This window comes from Hypanus sabinus, assembly GCF_030144855.1.
Source record: "Hypanus sabinus isolate sHypSab1 chromosome 24 unlocalized genomic scaffold, sHypSab1.hap1 SUPER_24_unloc_1, whole genome shotgun sequence".
NCBI lineage: Eukaryota > Metazoa > Chordata > Chondrichthyes > Myliobatiformes > Dasyatidae > Hypanus > Hypanus sabinus.
This window is the reverse complement of record NW_026778922.1, coordinates 1280643-1305404: the sequence shown is the minus strand read 5'-3', so window position 1 is coordinate 1305404 and position 24762 is coordinate 1280643.

Genomic DNA, 24762 nt, shown 5'->3' with positions numbered 1-24762 from the left:
TCTCTCTGTCTGACCCCAGGATTGTATGATGAGACCGTCTGAAGGGAGATTCAGTCTGCATCTGACCATGGGCGTCTGTGATTGGACATTGTGAAGCGAGTTTCACTGTGTCTGACCCCGGGATTGCGTGATGGGACGGTGTGGAGGGAGATTCACTCTGTGTCTGACCCCATCAGTGAGTGATGGGCAGTGTGGAGGGTGTTTCACTCTGCGTCTGAACCCTGTAGTGTGTGATGGAACGGTGTGAATGGAGATTCAGTTTGTGTCTGACCCCGGGAGTGTGTGATGGGACAGCGTGGAGGTTGATTCACTCTGCGTCTGACCCCGGGAGTGTGTGATGGGACAGTGTGAATGGAGATTCAGTTTGTGTCTGACCCCGGGAGTGTGTGATGGGACAGTGTGCATGGAGATTCACTCTGTGTCTTAACCCGGGAGTGTGTGATGGGACAGTGTGAATGGAGATTCAGTTTGTTGCTGGCCCCGGGAGTGTGTGATGGGACAGTGTGGAGGTAGTTTCGCTCTGCAGCTGACCCCGGGAGTGTGTGATGGGAGGGTTGGTGTGAGATTCATTCTGTGTCTGACCTCTGGAGTGTGTGATGGGACAGTGTTATGCGAGTTTCACTCTGTGTTTGACTCTGGGAGTGTGTGATGGGACAGTGTGGAGGGAGATTCACTCTGCGTCTGAACCCTGTAGTGTGTGATGGGACGGTGTGGAGGGAGATTCACTCTGCGTCTGACCCCGGGAGTCTGTGATGGGACGGTGTGGAGTGAGATTCACTCTGTGTCTGACCCCGGGAGTGTGTGATGGGACGGTGTGGAGTGAGATTCACTCTGTGTCTGACCCCGGGAGTGTGTGATGGGGCAGTGTGGAGGGAGATTCACTCTGCATCTGACACCGGGAATATGTGATGGCACGGTGTGGAGTGAGATTCATTCTGTGTCTGACCCCGGGAGTCTGTGATGGGACAGTGTGGAGGGAGTTTCGCTGTGCAACTGACTCTTTGAGTGTGTGATGGGACAGTGTGGAGGGAGATTCACTCTGTGTCTGATCCCGGGATTGTGTGATGGGACAATGTGGAGCAAGTTTCACTCTGCGTCTGACCCCGGGAGTGTGTGATGGGATGGTGTGGAGAGGGATTCTCTCTGCTTCTGACCCCGGTAGTGTGTGATGGGACAGTGTGAAGGGAGATTCACACTGTGACTGATCCCGGGAGTGTGAGATGGGCAGTGTGGAGGGAGTTTCACTCTGCATCTGACTCTGGGAGTGTGTGATGGGCAGTTTGGAGGGAGCTTCACTCTGTGTCTGACCCCGGGAGATTGTGATGGACAGTGTGGAGTGAGTTTGACTCTGCGTCTCACCCCGGGAGTGTGTGATGGGATGGCGAGGAGGGAATTTCACTCTGTGTCTGATCCCGGGAGTGTGTGATTGGACGGTTTGTGTGAGATTCAGTCTGTGTTTGATCCCGGGAGTGTGTGATGGGACAGTGTGAAGCGAGTTTCACTCTGTCTTTTACTCCGGGAGTGTGTGATGGGATAGCGTGGAGGTTGATTCACTCTGCGTCTGACCTCGGGAGTGTGTGATGGGATGGTGTGGAGTGAGATTCATTCTGTGTCTGACCCCGGGAGTGTGTGATGGGACGGAGTGGAGGGGTTTCACTCTGTGTCTGACCCCAGAAGTGTGTGATGGGACGGTGTGGAGGGAGATTCACTCTGCGTCTGACCCCGGGAGTGTGTGATGAGACAGTGTGGATGGAGATTCTCTCTCTGTCTGACCCCAGGATTGTATGATGGGACCGTCTGAAGGGAGATTCAGTCTGCATCTGACCATGGGCGTCTGTGATTGGACATTGTGAAGCGAGTTTCACTGTGTCTGACCCCGGGATTGCGTGATGGGACGGTGTGGAGGGAGATTCACTCTGTGTCTGACCCCGGGAGTGTGTGATGGGATGGTGTGAATGGAGATTCAGTTTGTGTCTGACCCCGGGAGTGTGTGATGGGACAGCGTGGAGGTTGATTCACTCTGCGTCTGACCCCGGGAGTGTGTGATGGGACAGTGTGAATGGAGATTCACTCTGCATCTGACACCGGGAATATGTGATGGCACGGTGTGGAGTGAGATTCATTCTGTGTCTGACCCCGGGAGTCTGTGATGGGACAGTGTGGAGGGAGTTTCGCTGTGCAACTGACTCTTTGAGTGTGTGATGGGACAGTGTGGAGGGAGATTCACTCTGTGTCTGATCCCGGGATTGTGTGATGGGACAATGTGGAGCAAGTTTCACTCTGCGTCTGACCCCGGGAGTGTGTGATGGGATGGTGTGGAGAGGGATTCTCTCTGCTTCTGACCCCGGTAGTGTGTGATGGGACAGTGTGAAGGGAGATTCACACTGTGACTGATCCCGGGAGTGTGAGATGGGCAGTGTGGAGGGAGTTTCACTCTGCATCTGACTCTGGGAGTGTGTGATGGGCAGTTTGGAGGGAGCTTCACTCTGTGTCTGACCCCGGGAGATTGTGATGGACAGTGTGGAGTGAGTTTGACTCTGCGTCTCACCCCGGGAGTGTGTGATGGGATGGCGAGGAGGGAATTTCACTCTGTGTCTGATCCCGGGAGTGTGTGATTGGACGGTTTGTGTGAGATTCAGTCTGTGTTTGATCCCGGGAGTGTGTGATGGGACAGTGTGAAGCGAGTTTCACTCTGTCTTTTACTCCGGGAGTGTGTGATGGGATAGCGTGGAGGTTGATTCACTCTGCGTCTGACCTCGGGAGTGTGTGATGGGATGGTGTGGAGTGAGATTCATTCTGTGTCTGACCCCGGGAGTGTGTGATGGGACGGAGTGGAGGGGTTTCACTCTGTGTCTGACCCCAGAAGTGTGTGATGGGACGGTGTGGAGGGAGATTCACTCTGCGTCTGACCCCGGGAGTGTGTGATGAGACAGTGTGGATGGAGATTCTCTCTCTGTCTGACCCCAGGATTGTATGATGGGACCGTCTGAAGGGAGATTCAGTCTGCATCTGACCATGGGCGTCTGTGATTGGACATTGTGAAGCGAGTTTCACTGTGTCTGACCCCGGGATTGCGTGATGGGACGGTGTGGAGGGAGATTCACTCTGTGTCTGACCCCGGGAGTGTGTGATGGGATGGTGTGAATGGAGATTCAGTTTGTGTCTGACCCCGGGAGTGTGTGATGGGACAGCGTGGAGGTTGATTCACTCTGCGTCTGACCCCGGGAGTGTGTGATGGGACAGTGTGAATGGAGATTCAGTTTGTGTCTGACCCCGGGAGTGTGTGATGGGACGGAGTGGAGGGGTTTCACTCTGTGTCTGACCCCAGAAGTGTGTGATGGGACGGTGCGGAGGGAGATTCACTCTGTGTCTGACCTCGGGAGTGGGATGGGAGGTGTGGAGGGAGATTCACTCTGTGTCTGACCTCGGGAGTGTGTGATGGGATGGCATGGAAAGAGATTCACTTTGTGTCTGACCCCGGGAGTGTGTGATGGGATAGTGTGGTGGGAGCTTCACTCTGTTTCTGACCCCGGGAGTGTGAGATGGGACAGTGTGGAGGGAGATTCACTCTGTGTCTAACCCCGGGAGTGGGCGATGGGACAGTGTGGAAGAAGCTTCACTCTGTCTGACCCCAGAAGTGTCTGATGGGACAGTGTGGAGGGAGCTTCACTCTGTGTCTGACCACGGGAGTGTGTGATGGGACAGTGTGAAGGGAGTTTCACTCTGCATCTGACTCCGGGAGTGTGTTATGGGATGGAGTGGAGGGTGATTCACTCTACGTCTGATCCCGGGAGTGTGTGATGGGCTGTGTGGAGGGTGTTTCACTCTGCATCTGACTCCGGGAGTGTGTTATGGGATGGAGTGGAGGTAGATTCACTCTACGTCTGATCCCGGGAGTGTGTGATGGGACAGTGTGGAGGGAGATTCACTCTGCATCTGACCCCGGGAGTGTGTGATGGGACGGTGTGGAGGGAGATTCACCTTGTGTCTAAACCCAGGAGTGTGTGATGGGACAGGGTGGAGGTAGTTTCGCTCTGCAGCTGACTCCGGGAGTGTGTGATGGGACAGTGAGGAGCGAGGTTCACTCTGAGTCTGACCCCATTAGTGTATGATGCGATGGTGTGGAGGTAGTTTCACTCTGCGTCTGACCCCGGGAGTGTGTGATGGGACGGTTGGTGTGAGATTCATTCTGGGTCTGACCTCTGCAGTGTGTGATGGGACAGTGTGAAGAGACATTCACACTGTGACTGACCCCGGGAGTGTGTGATGGGCAGTGTGGAGGGAGTTTCAGTCTGCATCTGACTCCAGGAGTGTGTGATGGGCAGTTTGGAGGGAGCTTCACTCTGTGTCTGACCCCGGGAGTGTGTGATGGGGCAGTGTGGAGTGAGATTCACTCTGTGTCTGACCCCGGGAGTGTGTGATGGGGCAGTGTGGAGGGAGATTCACTCTGCATCTGACACCGGGAGTATGTGATGGCACGGTGTGGAGTGAGATTCATTCTGTGTCTGACCCCGGGAGTGTGTGATGGGACAGTGTGGAGGGAGTTTCGCTGTGCAACTGACTCCTTGAGTGTGTGATGGGACAGTGTGGAGGTAGTTTCGCTCTGCAGCTGACCCTGGGAGTGTGTGATGGGACAGTGTGGAGGGAGATTCACTCTGCGTCTGAACCCTGTAGTGTGTAATGGGACGGTGTGGAGGGAGATTCACTCTGCGTCTGACCCCGGGAGTGTGTGATGAGACAGTGTGGATGGAGATTCTCTCTCTGTCTGACCCCAGGATTGTATGATGGGACCGTCTGAAGGGAGATTCAGTCTGCATCTGACCCTGGGAGTCTGTGATTGGACATTGTGAAGCGAGTTTCACTGTGTCTGACCCCGGGATTGCGTGATGGGACGGTGTGGAGGGAGATTCACTCTGTGTCTGACCCCATCAGTGAGTGATGGGCAGTGTGGAGGGAGTTTCACTCTGCGTCTGAACCCTGTAGTGTGTGATGGGACGGTGTGAATGGAGATTCAGTTTGTGTCTGACCCCGGGAGTGTGTGATGGGATGGTGTGAATGGAGATTCAGTTTGTGTCTGACCCCGGGACTGGGTGATGGGACAGCGTGGAGGTTGATTCACTCTGCGTCTGACCCCGGGAGTGTGTGATGGGATGGTGTGGAGTGAGATTCATTCTGTGTCTGACCCCGGGAGTGTGTGATGGGACGGAGTGGAGGAGTTTCACTCTGTGTCTGACCCCAGAAGTGTGTGATGGGACGGTGCGGAGGGAGAGTCACTCTGTGTCTGACCTCGGGAGTGTGGGATCGGAGGTGTGGAGGGAGATTCAGTCTGTCTGACTTCAGGAGTGTGGGATGGGACAGTGTGCACGGAGCTTCACTCTGTGTCTGACCCCGGGAGTGTGTGATGGGAGGGTGTGGAGGGAGTTTCACTGTGTCTGACCCCCGGAGTGAGCGATCGGACAGTATGGAGGGAGCCTCACTCTGCGTCTGACCCCAGGAGTGAGTGATGGTTTGGTCTGGAGGGAGATTCACTCTGTGTCTGACCTCGGGTGTGTGTGATGGGATGGCATGGAAAGAGATTCACTTTGTGTCTGACCCCGGGAGTGTGTGATGGGATAGTGTGGTGGGAGCTTCACTCTGTGTCTAACCCTGGGAGTGGGCGATGGGACAGTGTGGAAGAAGCTTCACTCTGTCTGACCCCAGAAGTGTCTGATGGGACAGTGTGGAGGGAGCTTCACTCTATGTCTGACCCAGGGAGTGTGTGATGGGACGGTGTGGAGAGGGATTCTCTCTGCTTCTGACCCTGTTTGTGTGTGATGGGACAGTGTGAAGGGAGTTTCACTCTGCATCTGACTCCGGGAGTGTGTTATGGGATGGAGTGGAGGTAGATTCACTCTACGTCTGATCCCGGGAGTGTGCGATGGGACGGTGTGGAGGGAGATTCACTCTGCATCTGACCCCGGGAGTGTGTGATGGGACGGTGTGAAGGGAGATTCACCTTGTGTCTTACCCCGGGAGTGTGTGATGGGACAGGGTGGAGGTAGTTTCGCTCTGCAGCAGACTCCGGGAGTGTGTGATGGGACAGTGAGGAGCGAGGTTCACTCTGAGTCTGACCCCATTAGTGTATGATGCGATGTTGTGGAGGAAGTTTCACTCTGCGTCTGACCCCGGGAGTGTGTGATGGGACGGTTGGTGTGAGATTCATTCTGGGTCTGACCTCTGCAGTGTGTGATGGGACAGTGTTAAGCGAGTTTCACTCTGTGTTTGACTCTGGGAGTGTGTGATGGGACTGTGTGGAGGGAGATTCACTCTGTGTCTGAACCCTGTAGTGTGTGATGGGACGGTGTGGAGGGAGATTCACTCTGCGTCTGACCCCGGGAGTGTGTGATGAGACAGTGTGGATGGAGATTCTCTCTCTGTCTGACCCCAGGATTGTATGATGGGACCGTCTGGAGGGAGATTCAGTCTGCATCTGACCCCGGGAGTCTGTGATGGGACATTGTGAAGCGAGTTTCACTCTGTGTCTGGCCCCGGGATTGCGTGATGGGACGGTGTGGAGGGAGATTCACTTTGTATCTGACCCCGGGAGTGTGTGATGGGACGTGGTGGAGGGAGGATCACTCTGTGTCTGATCTCTGGGAGTGTGTGATGGGACATTGTGGAGGGAGATTCACTCTGTGTCTGACCCCGGGAGTGTGTGATGGGGCAGTGTGGAGGGAGATTCACTCTGTGTCTGACCCCGGGAGTGTGTGATGGGGCAGTGTGGAGGGAGATTCACTCTGCATCTGACACCGGGAGTATGTGATGGCACGGTGTGGAGTGAGATTCATTCTGTGTCTGACCCCGGGAGTGTGTGATGGGACAGTGTGGAGGGAGTTTCGCTGTGCAACTGTCTCTTTGAGTGTGTGATGGGACAGTGTGGAGGGAGATTTACTCTATGTCTGATCCCGGGATTGTGTGATGGGACAATGTGGAGCAAGTTTCACTCTGCGTCTGACCCCGGGAGTGTGTGATGGGATGGTGTGGAGAGGGATTCTCTCTGCTTCTGACCCCGGTAGTGTGTGATGGGACAGTGTGAAGAGAGATTCACACTGTGACTGACCCCGGGAGTGTGTGATGGGCAGTGTGGAGGGAGTTTCAGTCTGCATCTGACTCCAGGAGTGTGTGATGGGACAGTGTGGTGGGAGCTTCACTCTGTTTCTGACCACGGGAGTGTGTGATGGGACAGTGTGGAGGGAGATTCACTCTGTGTCTAACCCTGGGAGTGGGCGATGGGACAGTGTGGAAGAAGCTTCACTCTGTCTGACCCCAGAAGTGTCTGATGGGACAGTGTGGAGGGAGCTTCACTCTATGTCTGACCCAGGGAGTGTGTGATGGGACGGTGTGGAGAGGGATTCTCTCTGCTTCTGACCCTATTTGTGTGTGATGGGACAGTGTGAAGGGAGTTTCACTCTGCATCTGACTCCGGGAGTGTGTTATGGGATGGAGTGGAGGTAGATTCACTCTACGTCTGATCCCGGGAGTGTGTGATGGGACAGTGTGGAGGGAGATTCACTCTGCATCTGACCCCGGGAGTGTGTGATGGGACGGTGTGAAGGGAGATTCACCTTGTGTCTAACCCCGGGAGTGTGTGATGGGACAGGGTGGAGGTAGTTTCGCTCTGCAGCAGACTCCGGGAGTGTGTGATGGGACAGTGAGGAGCGAGGTTCACTCTGAGTCTGACCCCATTAGTGTATGATGCGATGGTGTGGAGGAAGTTTCACTCTGCGTCTGACCCCGGGAGTGTGTGATGGGACGGTTGGTGTGAGATTCATTCTGGGTCTGACCTCTGCAGTGTGTGATGGGACAGTGTTAAGCGAGTTTCACTCTGTGTTTGACTCTGGGAGTGTGTGATGGGACTGTGTGGAGGGAGATTCACTCTGTGTCTGAACCCTGTAGTGTGTGATGGGACGGTGTGGAGGGAGATTCACTCTGCGTCTGACCCCGGGAGTGTGTGATGAGACAGTGTGGATGGAGATTCTCTTACTGTCTGACCCCAGGATTGTATGATGGGACCGTCTGGAGGGAGATTCAGTCTGCATCTGACCCCGGGAGTCTGTGATGGGACATTGTGAAGCGAGTTTCACTCTGTGTCTGGCCCCGGGATTGCGTGATGGGACGGTGTGGAGGGAGATTCACTCTGAGTCTGACCCCGGGAGTGTTTGATGGGACAGTGTGCAGGGAGATTCACTCTGTGTCTGACCCCGGGAGTGTGTGATGGGACAGTGTGGAGGGAGTTTCGCTCTGCAGTTGACTCCGGGAGTGTGTGATGGGACAGTGTGGAGGGAGATTCACTCTGCGTCTGACCCCGGGAAGGTGTGATGAGACAGTGTGAATGGAGATTCACTTTGTATCTGACCCCGGGAGTGTGTGATGGGACGTGGTGGAGGGAGGATCACTCTGTGTCTGATCTCTGGGAGTGTGTGATGGGACATTGTGGAGGGAGATTCACTCTGTGTCTGACCCCGGGAGTGTGTGATGGGGCAGTGTGGAGGGAGATTCACTCTGTGTCTGACCCCGGGAGTGTGTGATGGGGCAGTGTGGAGGGAGATTCACTCTGCATCTGACACCGGGAGTATGTGATGGGCAGTGTGGAGGGAGTTTCAGTCTGCATCTGACTCCAGGAGTGTGTGATGGGCAGTTTGGAGGGAGCTTCACTCTGTGTCTGACTCCGGGAGTTTGTGATGGACAGTGAGGAGCGAGTTTGACTCTGCGTCTCACCCCAGGAGTGTGTGATGGGACAGTGTGGAGGGAGATTCACTCTGCATCTGACACCGGGAGTATGTGATGGCACGGTGTGGAGTGAGATTCATTCTGTGTCTGACCCCGGGAGTGTGTGATGGGACAGTGTGGAGGTAGTTTCGCTCTGCAGCTGACCCCGGGAGTGTGTGATGGGACGGTTGGTGTGAGATTCATTCTGTGTCTGACCTCTGGAGCGTGTGATGGGACCGTCTGGAGGGAGATTCAGTCTGCATCTGACCCCGGGAGTCTGTGATGGGACATTGTGAAGCGAGTTTCACTCTGTGTCTGGCCCCGGGATTGCGTGATGGGACAGTGTGGAGTGAGATTCACTCTGTGTCTGACCCCGGGAGTGTGTGATGGGACAGTGTGCAGGGAGATTCACTCTGTGTCTGACCCCGGGAGTGTGTGATGGGACAGTGTGGAGGGAGTTTCGCTCTGCAGTTGACTTCGGGAGTGTGTGATGGGACAGTGTGGAGGGAGATTCACTCTGCGTCTGACCCCGGGAAGGTGTGATGAGACAGTGTGAATGGAGATTCACTTTGTGTCTGATCCCGGGAGTGTGTGATGGGACGGTGTGGAGGGAGATTCACTTTGTATCTGACCCCGGGAGTGTGTGATGGGACGTGGTGGAGGGAGGATCACTCTGTGTCTGATCTCTGGGAGTGTGTGATGGGACATTGTGGAGGGAGATTCACTCTGTGTCTGACCCCGGGAGTGTGTGATGGGGCAGTGTGGAGGGAGATTCACTCTGTGTCTGACCCCGGGAGTGTGTGATGGGACAGTGTGGAGGGAGTTTCGCTGTGCAACTGTCTCTTTGAGTGTGTGATGGGACAGTGTGGAGGGAGATTTACTCTATGTCTGATCCCGGGATTGTGTGATCGGACAATGTGGAGCAAGTTTCACTCTGCGTCTGACCCCGGGAGTGTGTGATGGGTCAGTGTGGAGGGAGATTCATTCTGTGTCTGACCCCGGGAGTGTGTGATGGGACAGTGTGGAGGTAGTTTCGCTCTGCGTCTGACACCGGGAGTATGTGATGGCACGGTGTGGAGTGAGATTCATTCTGTGTCTGACCCCGGGAGTGTGTGATGGGACAGTGTGGAGGTAGTTTCGCTCTGCAGCTGACCCCGGGAGTGTGTGATGGGACGGTTGGTGTGAGATTCATTCTGTGACTGACCCCAGGATTGTATGATGGGACCGTCTGGAGGGAGATTCAGTCTGCATCTGACCCCGGGAGTCTGTGATGGGACATTGTGAAGCGAGTTTCACTCTGTGTCTGGCCCCGGGATTGCGTGATGGGACGGTGTGGAGGGAGATTCACTCTGTGTCTGACCCCGGGAGTGTTTGATGGGACAGTGTGCAGGGAGATTCACTCTGTGTCTGACCCCGGGAGTGTGTGATGGGACAGTGTGGAGGGAGTTTCGCTCTGCAGTTGACTCCGGGAGTGTGTGATGGGACAGTGTGGAGGGAGATTCTCTCTGCGTCTGACCCCGGGAAGGTGTGATGAGACAGTGTGAATGGAGATTCACTTTGTGTCTGACCCCGGGAGTGTGTGATGGGACGGTGTGGAGGGAGATTCACTTTGTATCTGACCCCGGGAGTGTGTGATAGGACGTGGTGGAGGGAGGATCACTCTGTGTCTGATCTCTGGGAGTGTGTGATGGGACATTGTGGAGGGAGATTCACTCTGTGTCTGACCCCGGGAGTGTGTGATGGGGCAGTGTGGAGGGAGATTCACTCTGTGTCTGACCCCGGGAGTGTGTGATGGGGCAGTGTGGAGGGAGATTCACTCTGCATCTGACACCGGGAGTATGTGATGGCACGGTGTGGAGTGAGATTCATTCTGTGTCTGACCCCGGGAGTGTGTGATGGGACAGTGTGGAGGGAGTTTCGCTGTGCAACTGTCTCTTTGAGTGTGTGATGGGACAGTGTGGAGGGAGATTTACTCTATGTCTGATCCCGGGATTGTGTGATGGGATGGTGTGGAGAGGGATTCTCTCTGCTTCTGACCCCGGTAGTGTGTGATGGGACAGTGTGAAGAGAGATTCATACTGTGACTGACCCCGGGAGTGTGTGATGGGCAGTGTGGAGGGAGTTTCAGTCTGCATCTGACTCCAGGAGTGTGTGATGGGCAGTTTGGAGGGAGCTTCACTCTGTGTTTGACCCCGGGAGTTTGTGATGGACAGTGTGGAGCGAGGTTGACTCTGCGTCTCACCCCAGGAGTGTGTGATGGGACAGTGTGGAGGGAGATTCACTCTGTGTCTGTCCCCGGGAGTGTGTGATGGGGCAGTGTGGAGGGAGATTCACTCTGTGTCTGACCCCGGGAGTGTGTGATGGGGCAGTGTGGAGGGAGATTCACTCTGCATCTGACACCGGGAGTATGTGATGGCACGGTGTGGAGTGAGATTCATTCTGTGTCTGACCCCGGGAGTGTGTGATGGGACAGTGTGGAGGTAGTTTCGCTCTGCAGCTGACCCCGGGAGTGTGTGATGGGACGGTTGGTGTGAGATTCATTCTGTGTCTGACCTCTGGAGCGTGTGATGGGACCGTCTGGAGGGAGATTCAGTCTGCATCTGACCCCGGGAGTCTGTGATGGGACATTGTGAAGCGAGTTTCACTCTGTGTCTGGCCCCGGGATTGCGTGATGGGACAGTGTGGAGTGAGATTCACTCTGTGTCTGACCCCGGGAGTGTGTGATGGGACAGTGTGCAGGGAGATTCACTCTGTGTCTGACCCCGGGAGTGTGTGATGGGACAGTGTGGAGGGAGTTTCGCTCTGCAGTTGACTTCGGGAGTGTGTGATGGGACAGTGTGGAGGGAGATTCACTCTGCGTCTGACCCCGGGAAGGTGTGATGAGACAGTGTGAATGGAGATTCACTTTGTGTCTGATCCCGGGAGTGTGTGATGGGACGTGGTGGAGGGAGGATCACTCTGTGTCTGATCTCTGGGAGTGTGTGATGGGACATTGTGGAGGGAGATTCACTCTGTGTCTGACCCCGGGAGTGTGTGATGGGGCAGTGTGGAGGGAGATTCACTCTGTGTCTGACCCCGGGAGTGTGTGATGGGACAGTGTGGAGGGAGTTTCGCTGTGCAACTGTCTCTTTGAGTGTGTGATGGGACAGTGTGGAGGGAGATTTACTCTATGTCTGATCCCGGGATTGTGTGATCGGACAATGTGGAGCAAGTTTCACTCTGCGTCTGACCCCGGGAGTGTGTGATGGGTCAGTGTGGAGGGAGATTCATTCTGTGTCTGACCCCGGGAGTGTGTGATGGGACAGTGTGGAGGTAGTTTCGCTCTGCGTCTGACACCGGGAGTATGTGATGGCACGGTGTGGAGTGAGATTCATTCTGTGTCTGACCCCGGGAGTGTGTGATGGGACAGTGTGGAGGTAGTTTCGCTCTGCAGCTGACCCCGGGAGTGTGTGATGGGACGGTTGGTGTGAGATTCATTCTGTGACTGACCCCAGGATTGTATGATGGGACCGTCTGGAGGGAGATTCAGTCTGCATCTGACCCCGGGAGTCTGTGATGGGACATTGTGAAGCGAGTTTCACTCTGTGTCTGGCCCCGGGATTGCGTGATGGGACGGTGTGGAGGGAGATTCACTCTGTGTCTGACCCCGGGAGTGTTTGATGGGACAGTGTGCAGGGAGATTCACTCTGTGTCTGACCCCGGGAGTGTGTGATGGGACAGTGTGGAGGGAGTTTCGCTCTGCAGTTGACTCCGGGAGTGTGTGATGGGACAGTGTGGAGGGAGATTCTCTCTGCGTCTGACCCCGGGAAGGTGTGATGAGACAGTGTGAATGGAGATTCACTTTGTGTCTGACCCCGGGAGTGTGTGATGGGACGGTGTGGAGGGAGATTCACTTTGTATCTGACCCCGGGAGTGTGTGATAGGACGTGGTGGAGGTAGGATCACTCTGTGTCTGATCTCTGGGAGTGTGTGATGGGACATTGTGGAGGGAGATTCACTCTGTGTCTGACCCCGGGAGTGTGTGATGGGGCAGTGTGGAGGGAGATTCACTCTGTGTCTGACCCCGGGAGTGTGTGATGGGGCAGTGTGGAGGGAGATTCACTCTGCATCTGACACCGGGAGTATGTGATGGCACGGTGTGGAGTGAGATTCATTCTGTGTCTGACCCCGGGAGTGTGTGATGGGACAGTGTGGAGGGAGTTTCGCTGTGCAACTGTCTCTTTGAGTGTGTGATGGGACAGTGTGGAGGGAGATTTACTCTATGTCTGATCCCGGGATTGTGTGATGGGATGGTGTGGAGAGGGATTCTCTCTGCTTCTGACCCCGGTAGTGTGTGATGGGACAGTGTGAAGAGAGATTCATACTGTGACTGACCCCGGGAGTGTGTGATGGGCAGTGTGGAGGGAGTTTCAGTCTGCATCTGACTCCAGGAGTGTGTGATGGGCAGTTTGGAGGGAGCTTCACTCTGTGTTTGACCCCGGGAGTTTGTGATGGACAGTGTGGAGCGAGGTTGACTCTGCGTCTCACCCCAGGAGTGTGTGATGGGACAGTGTGGAGGGAGATTCACTCTGTGTCTGTCCCCGGGAGTGTGTGATGGGGCAGTGTGGAGGGAGATTCACTCTGTGTCTGACCCCGGGAGTGTGTGATGGGGCAGTGTGGAGGGAGATTCACTCTGCATCTGACACCGGGAGTATGTGATGGCACGGTGTGGAGTGAGATTCATTCTGTGTCTGTCCCCGGGAGTGTGTGATGGGACAGTGTGGAGGTAGTTTCGCTCTGCAGCTGACCCCGGGAGTGTGTGATGGGACAGTGTGGAGGGAGTTTCGCTCTGCAGTTGACTCCGGGAGTGTGTGATGGGACAGTGTGGAGGGAGATTCTCTCTGCGTCTGACCCCGGGAAGGTGTGATGAGACAGTGTGAATGGAGATTCACTTTGTGTCTGACCCCGGGAGTGTGTGATGGGACGGTGTGGAGGGAGATTCACTTTGTATCTGACCCCGGGAGTGTGTGATAGGACGTGGTGGAGGTAGGATCACTCTGTGTCTGATCTCTGGGAGTGTGTGATGGGACATTGTGGAGGGAGATTCACTCTGTGTCTGACCCCGGGAGTGTGTGATGGGGCAGTGTGGAGGGAGATTCACTCTGTGTCTGACCCCGGGAGTGTGTGATGGGGCAGTGTGGAGGGAGATTCACTCTGCATCTGACACCGGGAGTATGTGATGGCACGGTGTGGAGTGAGATTCATTCTGTGTCTGACCCCGGGAGTGTGTGATGGGACAGTGTGGAGGGAGTTTCGCTGTGCAACTGTCTCTTTGAGTGTGTGATGGGACAGTGTGGAGGGAGATTTACTCTATGTCTGATCCCGGGATTGTGTGATGGGATGGTGTGGAGAGGGATTCTCTCTGCTTCTGACCCCGGTAGTGTGTGATGGGACAGTGTGAAGAGAGATTCATACTGTGACTGACCCCGGGAGTGTGTGATGGGCAGTGTGGAGGGAGTTTCAGTCTGCATCTGACTCCAGGAGTGTGTGATGGGCAGTTTGGAGGGAGCTTCACTCTGTGTTTGACCCCGGGAGTTTGTGATGGACAGTGTGGAGCGAGGTTGACTCTGCGTCTCACCCCAGGAGTGTGTGATGGGACAGTGTGGAGGGAGATTCACTCTGTGTCTGTCCCCGGGAGTGTGTGATGGGGCAGTGTGGAGGGAGATTCACTCTGTGTCTGACCCCGGGAGTGTGTGATGGGGCAGTGTGGAGGGAGATTCACTCTGCATCTGACACCGGGAGTATGTGATGGCACGGTGTGGAGTGAGATTCATTCTGTGTCTGACCCCGGGAGTGTGTGATGGGACAGTGTGGAGGTAGTTTCGCTCTGCAGCTGACCCCGGGAGTGTGTGATGGGACGGTTGGTGTGAGATTCATTCTGTGACTGACCCCAGGATTGTATGATGGGACCGTCTGGAGGGAGATTCAGTCTGCATCTGACCCCGGGAGTCTGTGATGGGACATTGTGAAGCGAGTTTCACTCTGTGTCTGGCCCCGGGATTGCGTGATGGGACGGTGTGGAGGGAGATTCACTCTGTGTCTGACCCCGGGAGTGTTTGATGGGACAGTGTGCAGGGAGATTCACTCTGTGTCTGACCCCGGGAGTGTGTGATGGGACAGTGTGGAGGGAGTTTCGCTCTGCAGTTGACTCCGGGAGTGTGTGATGGGACAGTGTGGAGGGAGATTCTCTCTGCGTCTGACCCCGGGAAGGTGTGATGAGACAGTGTGAATGGAGATTCACTTTGTGTCTGACCCCGGGAGTGTGTGATGGGACGGTGTGGAGGGAGATTCACTTTGTATCTGACCCCGGGAGTGTGTGATAGGACGTGGTGGAGGGAGGATCACTCTGTGTCTGATCTCTGGGAGTGTGTGATGGGACATTGTGGAGGGAGATTCACTCTGTGTCTGACCCCGGGAGTGTGTGATGGGGCAGTGTGGAGGGAGATTCACTCTGTGTCTGACCCCGGGAGTGTGTGATGGGGCAGTGTGGAGGGAGATTCACTCTGCATCTGACACCGGGAGTATGTGATGGCACGGTGTGGAGTGAGATTCATTCTGTGTCTGACCCCGGGAGTGTGTGATGGGACAGTGTGGAGGGAGTTTCGCTGTGCAACTGTCTCTTTGAGTGTGTGATGGGACAGTGTGGAGGGAGATTTACTCTATGTCTGCTCCCGGGATTGTGTGATGGGATGGTGTGGAGAGGGATTCTCTCTGCTTCTGACCCCGGTAGTGTGTGATGGGACAGTGTGAAGAGAGATTCATACTGTGACTGACCCCGGGAGTGTGTGATGGGCAGTGTGGAGGGAGTTTCAGTCTGCATCTGACTCCAGGAGTGTGTGATGGGCAGTTTGGAGGGAGCTTCACTCTGTGTTTGACCCCGGGAGTTTGTGATGGACAGTGTGGAGCGAGGTTGACTCTGCGTCTCACCCCAGGAGTGTGTGATGGGACAGTGTGGAGGGAGATTCACTCTGTGTCTGTCCCCGGGAGTGTGTGATGGGGCAGTGTGGAGGGAGATTCACTCTGTGTCTGACCCCGGGAGTGTGTGATGGGGCAGTGTGGAGGGAGATTCACTCTGCATCTGACACCGGGAGTATGTGATGGCACGGTGTGGAGTGAGATTCATTCTGTGTCTGACCCCGGGAGTGTGTGATGGGACAGTGTGGAGGTAGTTTCGCTCTGCAGCTGACCCCGGGAGTGTGTGATGGGACGGTTGGTGTGAGATTCATTCTGTGTCTGACCTCTGGAGCGTGTGATGGGACCGTCTGGAGGGAGATTCAGTCTGCATCTGACCCCGGGAGTCTGTGATGGGACATTGTGAAGCGAGTTTCACTCTGTGTCTGGCCCCGGGATTGCGTGATGGGACAGTGTGGAGTGAGATTCACTCTGTGTCTGACCCCGGGAGTGTGTGATGGGACAGTGTGCAGGGAGATTCACTCTGTGTCTGACCCCGGGAGTGTGTGATGGGACAGTGTGGAGGGAGTTTCGCTCTGCAGTTGACTTCGGGAGTGTGTGATGGGACAGTGTGGAGGGAGATTCACTCTGCGTCTGACCCCGGGAAGGTGTGATGAGACAGTGTGAATGGAGATTCACTTTGTGTCTGATCCCGGGAGTGTGTGATGGGACGGTGTGGAGGGAGATTCACTTTGTATCTGACCCCGGGAGTGTGTGATGGGACGTGGTGGAGGGAGGATCACTCTGTGTCTGATCTCTGGGAGTGTGTGATGGGACATTGTGGAGGGAGATTCACTCTGTGTCTGACCCCGGGAGTGTGTGATGGGGCAGTGTGGAGGGAGATTCACTCTGTGTCTGACCCCGGGAGTGTGTGATGGGACAGTGTGGAGGGAGTTTCGCTGTGCAACTGTCTCTTTGAGTGTGTGATGGGACAGTGTGGAGGGAGATTTACTCTATGTCTGATCCCGGGATTGTGTGATCGGACAATGTGGAGCAAGTTTCACTCTGCGTCTGACCCCGGGAGTGTGTGATGGGTCAGTGTGGAGGGAGATTCATTCTGTGTCTGACCCCGGGAGTGTGTGATGGGACAGTGTGGAGGTAGTTTCGCTCTGCGTCTGACACCGGGAGTATGTGATGGCACGGTGTGGAGTGAGATTCATTCTGTGTCTGACCCCGGGAGTGTGTGATGGGACAGTGTGGAGGTAGTTTCGCTCTGCAGCTGACCCCGGGAGTGTGTGATGGGACGGTTGGTGTGAGATTCATTCTGTGACTGACCCCAGGATTGTATGATGGGACCGTCTGGAGGGAGATTCAGTCTGCATCTGACCCCGGGAGTCTGTGATGGGACATTGTGAAGCGAGTTTCACTCTGTGTCTGGCCCCGGGATTGCGTGATGGGACGGTGTGGAGGGAGATTCACTCTGTGTCTGACCCCGGGAGTGTTTGATGGGACAGTGTGCAGGGAGATTCACTCTGTGTCTGACCCCGGGAGTGTGTGATGGGACAGTGTGGAGGGAGTTTCGCTCTGCAGTTGACTCCGGGAGTGTGTGATGGGACAGTGTGGAGGGAGATTCTCTCTGCGTCTGACCCCGGGAAGGTGTGATGAGACAGTGTGAATGGAGATTCACTTTGTGTCTGACCCCGGGAGTGTGTGATGGGACGGTGTGGAGGGAGATTCACTTTGTATCTGACCCCGGGAGTGTGTGATAGGACGTGGTGGAGGTAGGATCACTCTGTGTCTGATCTCTGGGAGTGTGTGATGGGACATTGTGGAGGGAGATTCACTCTGTGTCTGACCCCGGGAGTGTGTGATGGGGCAGTGTGGAGGGAGATTCACTCTGTGTCTGACCCCGGGAGTGTGTGATGGGGCAGTGTGGAGGGAGATTCACTCTGCATCTGACACCGGGAGTATGTGATGGCACGGTGTGGAGTGAGATTCATTCTGTGTCTGACCCCGGGAGTGTGTGATGGGACAGTGTGGAGGGAGTTTCGCTGTGCAACTGTCTCTTTGAGTGTGTGATGGGACAGTGTGGAGGGAGATTTACTCTATGTCTGATCCCGGGATTGTGTGATGGGATGGTGTGGAGAGGGATTCTCTCTGCTTCTGACCCCGGTAGTGTGTGATGGGACAGTGTGAAGAGAGATTCATACTGTGACTGACCCCGGGAGTGTGTGATGGGCAGTGTGGAGGGAGTTTCAGTCTGCATCTGACTCCAGGAGTGTGTGATGGGCAGTTTGGAGGGAGCTTCACTCTGTGTTTGACCCCGGGAGTTTGTGATGGACAGTGTGGAGCGAGGTTGACTCTGCGTCTCACCCCAGGAGTGTGTGATGGGACAGTGTGGAGGGAGATTCACTCTGTGTCTGTCCCCGGGAGTGTGTGATGGGGCAGTGTGGAGGGAGATTCACTCTGTGTCTGACCCCGGGAGTGTGTGATGGGGCAGTGTGGAGGGAGATTCACTCTGCATCTGACACCGGGAGTATGTGATGGCACGGTGTGGAGTGAGATTCATTCTGTGTCTGTCCCCGGGAGTGTGTGATGGGACAGTGTGGAGGTAGTTTCGCTCTGCAGCTGACCCCGGGAGTGTGTGATGGGACAGTGTGGAGGGAGTTTCGCTCTGCAGTTGACTCCGGGAGTGTGTGATGGGACAGTGTGGAGGGAGATTCTCTCTGCGTCTGACCCCGGGAAGGTGTGATGAGACAGTGTGAATGGAGATTCACTTTGTGTCTGACCCCGGGAGTGTGTGATGGGACGGTGTGGAGGGAGATTCACTTTGTATCTGACCCCGGGAGTGTGTGATAGGACGTGGTGGAGGTAGGATCACTCTGTGTCTGATCTCTGGGAGTGTGTGATGGGACATTGTGGAGGGAGATTCACTCTGTGTCTGACCCCGGGAGTGTGTGATGGGGCAGTGTGGAGGGAGATTCACTCTGTGTCTGACCCCGGGAGTGTGTGATGGGGCAGTGTGGAGGGAGATTCACTCTGCATCTGACACCGGGAGTATGTGATGGCACGGTGTGGAGTGAGATTCATTCTGTGTCTGACCCCGGGAGTGTGTGATGGGACAGTGTGGAGGGAGTTTCGCTGTGCAACTGTCTCTTTGAGTGTGTGATGGGACAGTGTGGAGGGAGATTTACTCTATGTCTGATCCCGGGATTGTGTGATGGGATGGTGTGGAGAGGGATTCTCTCTGCTTCTGACCCCGGTAGTGTGTGATGGGACAGTGTGAAGAGAGATTCATACTGTGACTGACCCCGGGAGTGTGTGATGGGCAGTGTGGAGGGAGTTTCAGTCTGCATCTGACTCCAGGAGTGTGTGATGGGCAGTTTGGAGGGAGCTTCACTCTGTGTTTGACCCCGGGAGTTTGTGATGGACAGTGTGGAGCGAGGTTGACTCTGCGTCTCACCCCAGGAGTGTGTGATGGGACAGTGTGGAGGGAGATTCACTCTGTGTCTGTCCCCGGGAGTGTGTGATGGGGCAGTGTGGAGGGAGATTCACTCTGTGTCTGACCCCGGGAGTGTGTGATGGGGCAGTGTGGAGGGAGATTCACTCTGCATCTGACACCGGGAGTATGTGATGGCACGGTGTGGAGTGAGATTCATTCTGTGTCTGTCCCCGGGAGTGTGTGATGGGACAGTGTGGAGGTAGTTTCGCTCTGCAGCTGACCCCGGGAGTGTGTGATGGGACGGTTGGTCTGAGATTCATTCTGTGTCTGACCTCTGGAGTGTGTGATGGGACAGTGTTAAGCGAGTTTCACTCTGTGTTTGACTCTTGGAGTGTGTGATGGGACAGTGTGGAGGGAGATTCACTCTGCGTCTGAACCCTGTAGTGTGTGATGGGACGGTGTGAAGGGAGATTCACCTTGTGTCTAAACCCGGGAGTGTGTGATGGGACAGGGTGGAGGTAGTTTCGCTCTGCAGCAGACTCCGGGAGTGTGTGATGGGACAGTGAGGAGCGAGGTTCACTCTGAGTCTGACCCCATTAGTGTATGATGCGATGGTGTGGAGGAAGTTTCACTCTGCGTCTGACCCCGGGAGTGTGTGATGGGACGGTTGGTGTGAGATTCATTCTGGGTCTGACCTCTGCAGTGTGTGATGGGACAGTGTTAAGCGAGTTTCACTCTGTGTTTGACTCTGGGATTGCGTGATGGGACAGTGTGGAGTGAGATTCACTCTGTGTCTGACCCCGGGAGTGTGTGATGGGACAGTGTGCAGGGAGATTCACTCTGTGTCTGACCCCGGGAGTGTGTGATGGGACAGTGTGGAGGGAGTTTCGCTCTGCAGTTGACTTCGGGAGTGTGTGATGGGACAGTGTGGAGGGAGATTCACTCTGCGTCTGACCCCGGGAAGGTGTGATGAGACAGTGTGAATGGAGATTCACTTTGTGTCTGATCCCGGGAGTGTGTGATGGGACGGTGTGGAGGGAGATTCACTTTGTATCTGACCCCGGGAGTGTGTGATGGGACGTGGTGGAGGGAGGATCACTCTGTGTCTGATCTCTGGGAGTGTGTGATGGGACATTGTGGAGGGAGATTCACTCTGTGTCTGACCCCGGGAGTGTGTGATGGGGCAGTGTGGAGGGAGATTCACTCTGTGTCTGACCCCGGGAGTGTGTGATGGGACAGTGTGGAGGGAGTTTCGCTGTGCAACTGTCTCTTTGAGTGTGTGATGGGACAGTGTGGAGGGAGATTTACTCTATGTCTGATCCCGGGATTGTGTGATCGGACAATGTGGAGCAAGTTTCACTCTGCGTCTGACCCCGGGAGTGTGTGATGGGTCAGTGTGGAGGGAGATTCATTCTGTGTCTGACCCCGGGAGTGTGTGATGGGACAGTGTGGAGGTAGTTTCGCTCTGCGTCTGACACCGGGAGTATGTGATGGCACGGTGTGGAGTGAGATTCATTCTGTGTCTGACCCCGGGAGTGTGTGATGGGACAGTGTGGAGGTAGTTTCGCTCTGCAGCTGACCCCGGGAGTGTGTGATGGGACGGTTGGTGTGAGATTCATTCTGTGACTGACCCCAGGATTGTATGATGGGACCGTCTGGAGGGAGATTCAGTCTGCATCTGACCCCGGGAGTCTGTGATGGGACATTGTGAAGCGAGTTTCACTCTGTGTCTGGCCCCGGGATTGCGTGATGGGACGGTGTGGAGGGAGATTCACTCTGTGTCTGACCCCGGGAGTGTTTGATGGGACAGTGTGCAGGGAGATTCACTCTGTGTCTGACCCCGGGAGTGTGTGATGGGACAGTGTGGAGGGAGTTTCGCTCTGCAGTTGACTCCGGGAGTGTGTGATGGGACAGTGTGGAGGGAGATTCTCTCTGCGTCTGACCCCGGGAAGGTGTGATGAGACAGTGTGAATGGAGATTCACTTTGTGTCTGACCCCGGGAGTGTGTGATGGGACGGTGTGGAGGGAGATTCACTTTGTATCTGACCCCGGGAGTGTGTGATAGGACGTGGTGGAGGGAGGATCACTCTGTGTCTGATCTCTGGGAGTGTGTGATGGGACATTGTGGAGGGAGATTCACTCTGTGTCTGACCCCGGGAGTGTGTGATGGGGCAGTGTGGAGGGAGATTCACTCTGTGTCTGACCCCGGGAGTGTGTGATGGGGCAGTGTGGAGGGAGATTCACTCTGCATCTGACACCGGGAGTATGTGATGGCACGGTGTGGAGTGAGATTCATTCTGTGTCTGACCCCGGGAGTGTGTGATGGGACAGTGTGGAGGGAGTTTCGCTGTGCAACTGTCTCTTTGAGTGTGTGATGGGACAGTGTGGAGGGAGATTTACTCTATGTCTGATCCCGGGATTGTGTGATGGGATGGTGTGGAGAGGGATTCTCTCTGCTTCTGACCCCGGTAGTGTGTGATGGGACAGTGTGAAGAGAGATTCATACTGTGACTGACCCCAGGAGTGTGTGATGGGCAGTGTGGAGGGAGTTTCAGTCTGCATCTGACTCCAGGAGTGTGTGATGGGCAGTTTGGAGGGAGCTTCACTCTGTGTTTGACCCCGGGAGTTTGTGATGGACAGTGTGGAGCGAGGTTGACTCTGCGTCTCACCCCAGGAGTGTGTGATGGGACAGTGTGGAGGGAGATTCACTCTGTGTCTGTCCCCGGGAGTGTGTGATGGGGCAGTGTGGAGGGAGATTCACTCTGTGTCTGACCCCGGGAGTGTGTGATGGGGCAGTGTGGAGGGAGATTCACTCTGCATCTGACACCGGGAGTATGTGATGGCACGGTGTGGAGTGAGATTCATTCTGTGTCTGACCCCGGGAGTGTGTGATGGGACAGTGTGGAGGTAGTTTCGCTCTGCAGCTGACCCCGGGAGTGTGTGATGGGACGGTTGGTGTGAGATTCATTCTGTGTCTGACCTCTGGAGCGTGTGATGGGACCGTCTGGAGGGAGATTCAGTCTGCATCTGACCCCGGGAGTCTGTGATGGGACATTGTGAAGCGAGTTTCACTCTGTGTCTGGCCCCGGGATTGCGTGATGGGACATTGTGGAGTGAGATTCACTCTGTGTCTGACCCCGGGAGTGTGTGATGGGACAGTGTGCAGGGAGATTCACTCTGTGTCTGACCCCGGGAGTGTGTGATGGGACAGTGTGGAGGGAGTTTCGCTCTGCAGTTGACTTCGGGAGTGTGTGATGGGACAGTGTGGAGGGAGATTCACTCTGCGTCTGACCCCGGGAAGGTGTGATGAGACAGTGTGAATGGAGATTCACTTTGTGTCTGATCCCGGGAGTGTGTGATGGGACGGTGTGGAGGGAGATTCACTTTGTATCTGACCCCGGGAGTGTGTGATGGGACGTGGTGGAGGGAGGATCACTCTGTGTCTGATCTCTGGGAGTGTGTGATGGGACATTGTGGAGGGAGATTCACTCTGTGTCTGACCCCGGGAGTGTGTGATGGGGCAGTGTGGAGGGAGATTCACTCTGTGTCTGACCCCGGGAGTGTGTGATGGGACAGTGTGGAGGGAGTTTCGCTGTGCAACTGTCTCTTTGAGTGTGTGATGGGACAGTGTGGAGGGAGATTTACTCTATGTCTGATCCCGGGATTGTGTGATCGGACAATGTGGAGCAAGTTTCACTCTGCGTCTGACCCCGGGAGTGTGTGATGGGTCAGTGTGGAGGGAGATTCATTCTGTGTCTGACCCCGGGAGTGTGTGATGGGACAGTGTGGAGGTAGTTTCGCTCTGCGTCTGACACCGGGAGTATGTGATGGCACGGTGTGGAGTGAGATTCATTCTGTGTCTGACCCCGGGAGTGTGTGATGGGACAGTGTGGAGGTAGTTTCGCTCTGCAGCTGACCCCGGGAGTGTGTGATGGGACGGTTGGTGTGAGATTCATTCTGTGACTGACCCCAGGATTGTATGATGGGACCGTCTGGAGGGAGATTCAGTCTGCATCTGACCCCGGGAGTCTGTGATGGGACATTGTGAAGCGAGTTTCACTCTGTGTCTGGCCCCGGGATTGCGTGATGGGACGGTGTGGAGGGAGATTCACTCTGTGTCTGACCCCGGGAGTGTTTGATGGGACAGTGTGCAGGGAGATTCACTCTGTGTCTGACCCCGGGAGTGTGTGATGGGACAGTGTGGAGGGAGTTTCGCTCTGCAGTTGACTCCGGGAGTGTGTGATGGGACAGTGTGGAGGGAGATTCTCTCTGCGTCTGACCCCGGGAAGGTGTGATGAGACAGTGTGAATGGAGATTCACTTTGTGTCTGACCCCGGGAGTGTGTGATGGGACGGTGTGGAGGGAGATTCACTTTGTATCTGACCCCGGGAGTGTGTGATAGGACGTGGTGGAGGTAGGATCACTCTGTGTCTGATCTCTGGGAGTGTGTGATGGGACATTGTGGAGGGAGATTCACTCTGTGTCTGACCCCGGGAGTGTGTGATGGGGCAGTGTGGAGGGAGATTCACTCTGTGTCTGACCCCGGGAGTGTGTGATGGGGCAGTGTGGAGGGAGATTCACTCTGCATCTGACACCGGGAGTATGTGATGGCACGGTGTGGAGTGAGATTCATTCTGTGTCTGACCCCGGGAGTGTGTGATGGGACAGTGTGGAGGGAGTTTCGCTGTGCAACTGTCTCTTTGAGTGTGTGATGGGACAGTGTGGAGGGAGATTTACTCTATGTCTGATCCCGGGATTGTGTGATGGGATGGTGTGGAGAGGGATTCTCTCTGCTTCTGACCCCGGTAGTGTGTGATGGGACAGTGTGAAGAGAGATTCATACTGTGACTGACCCCAGGAGTGTGTGATGGGCAGTGTGGAGGGAGTTTCAGTCTGCATCTGACTCCAGGAGTGTGTGATGGGCAGTTTGGAGGGAGCTTCACTCTGTGTTTGACCCCGGGAGTTTGTGATGGACAGTGTGGAGCGAGGTTGACTCTGCGTCTCACCCCAGGAGTGTGTGATGGGACAGTGTGGAGGGAGATTCACTCTGTGTCTGTCCCCGGGAGTGTGTGATGGGGCAGTGTGGAGGGAGATTCACTCTGTGTCTGACCCCGGGAGTGTGTGATGGGGCAGTGTGGAGGGAGATTCACTCTGCATCTGACACCGGGAGTATGTGATGGCACGGTGTGGAGTGAGATTCATTCTGTGTCTGACCCCGGGAGTGTGTGATGGGACAGTGTGGAGGTAGTTTCGCTCTGCAGCTGACCCCGGGAGTGTGTGATGGGACGGTTGGTGTGAGATTCATTCTGTGTCTGACCTCTGGAGCGTGTGATGGGACCGTCTGGAGGGAGATTCAGTCTGCATCTGACCCCGGGAGTCTGTGATGGGACATTGTGAAGCGAGTTTCACTCTGTGTCTGGCCCCGGGATTGCGTGATGGGACATTGTGGAGTGAGATTCACTCTGTGTCTGACCCCGGGAGTGTGTGATGGGACAGTGTGCAGGGAGATTCACTCTGTGTCTGACCCCGGGAGTGTGTGATGGGACAGTGTGGAGGGAGTTTCGCTCTGCAGTTGACTTCGGGAGTGTGTGATGGGACAGTGTGGAGGGAGATTCACTCTGCGTCTGACCCCGGGAAGGTGT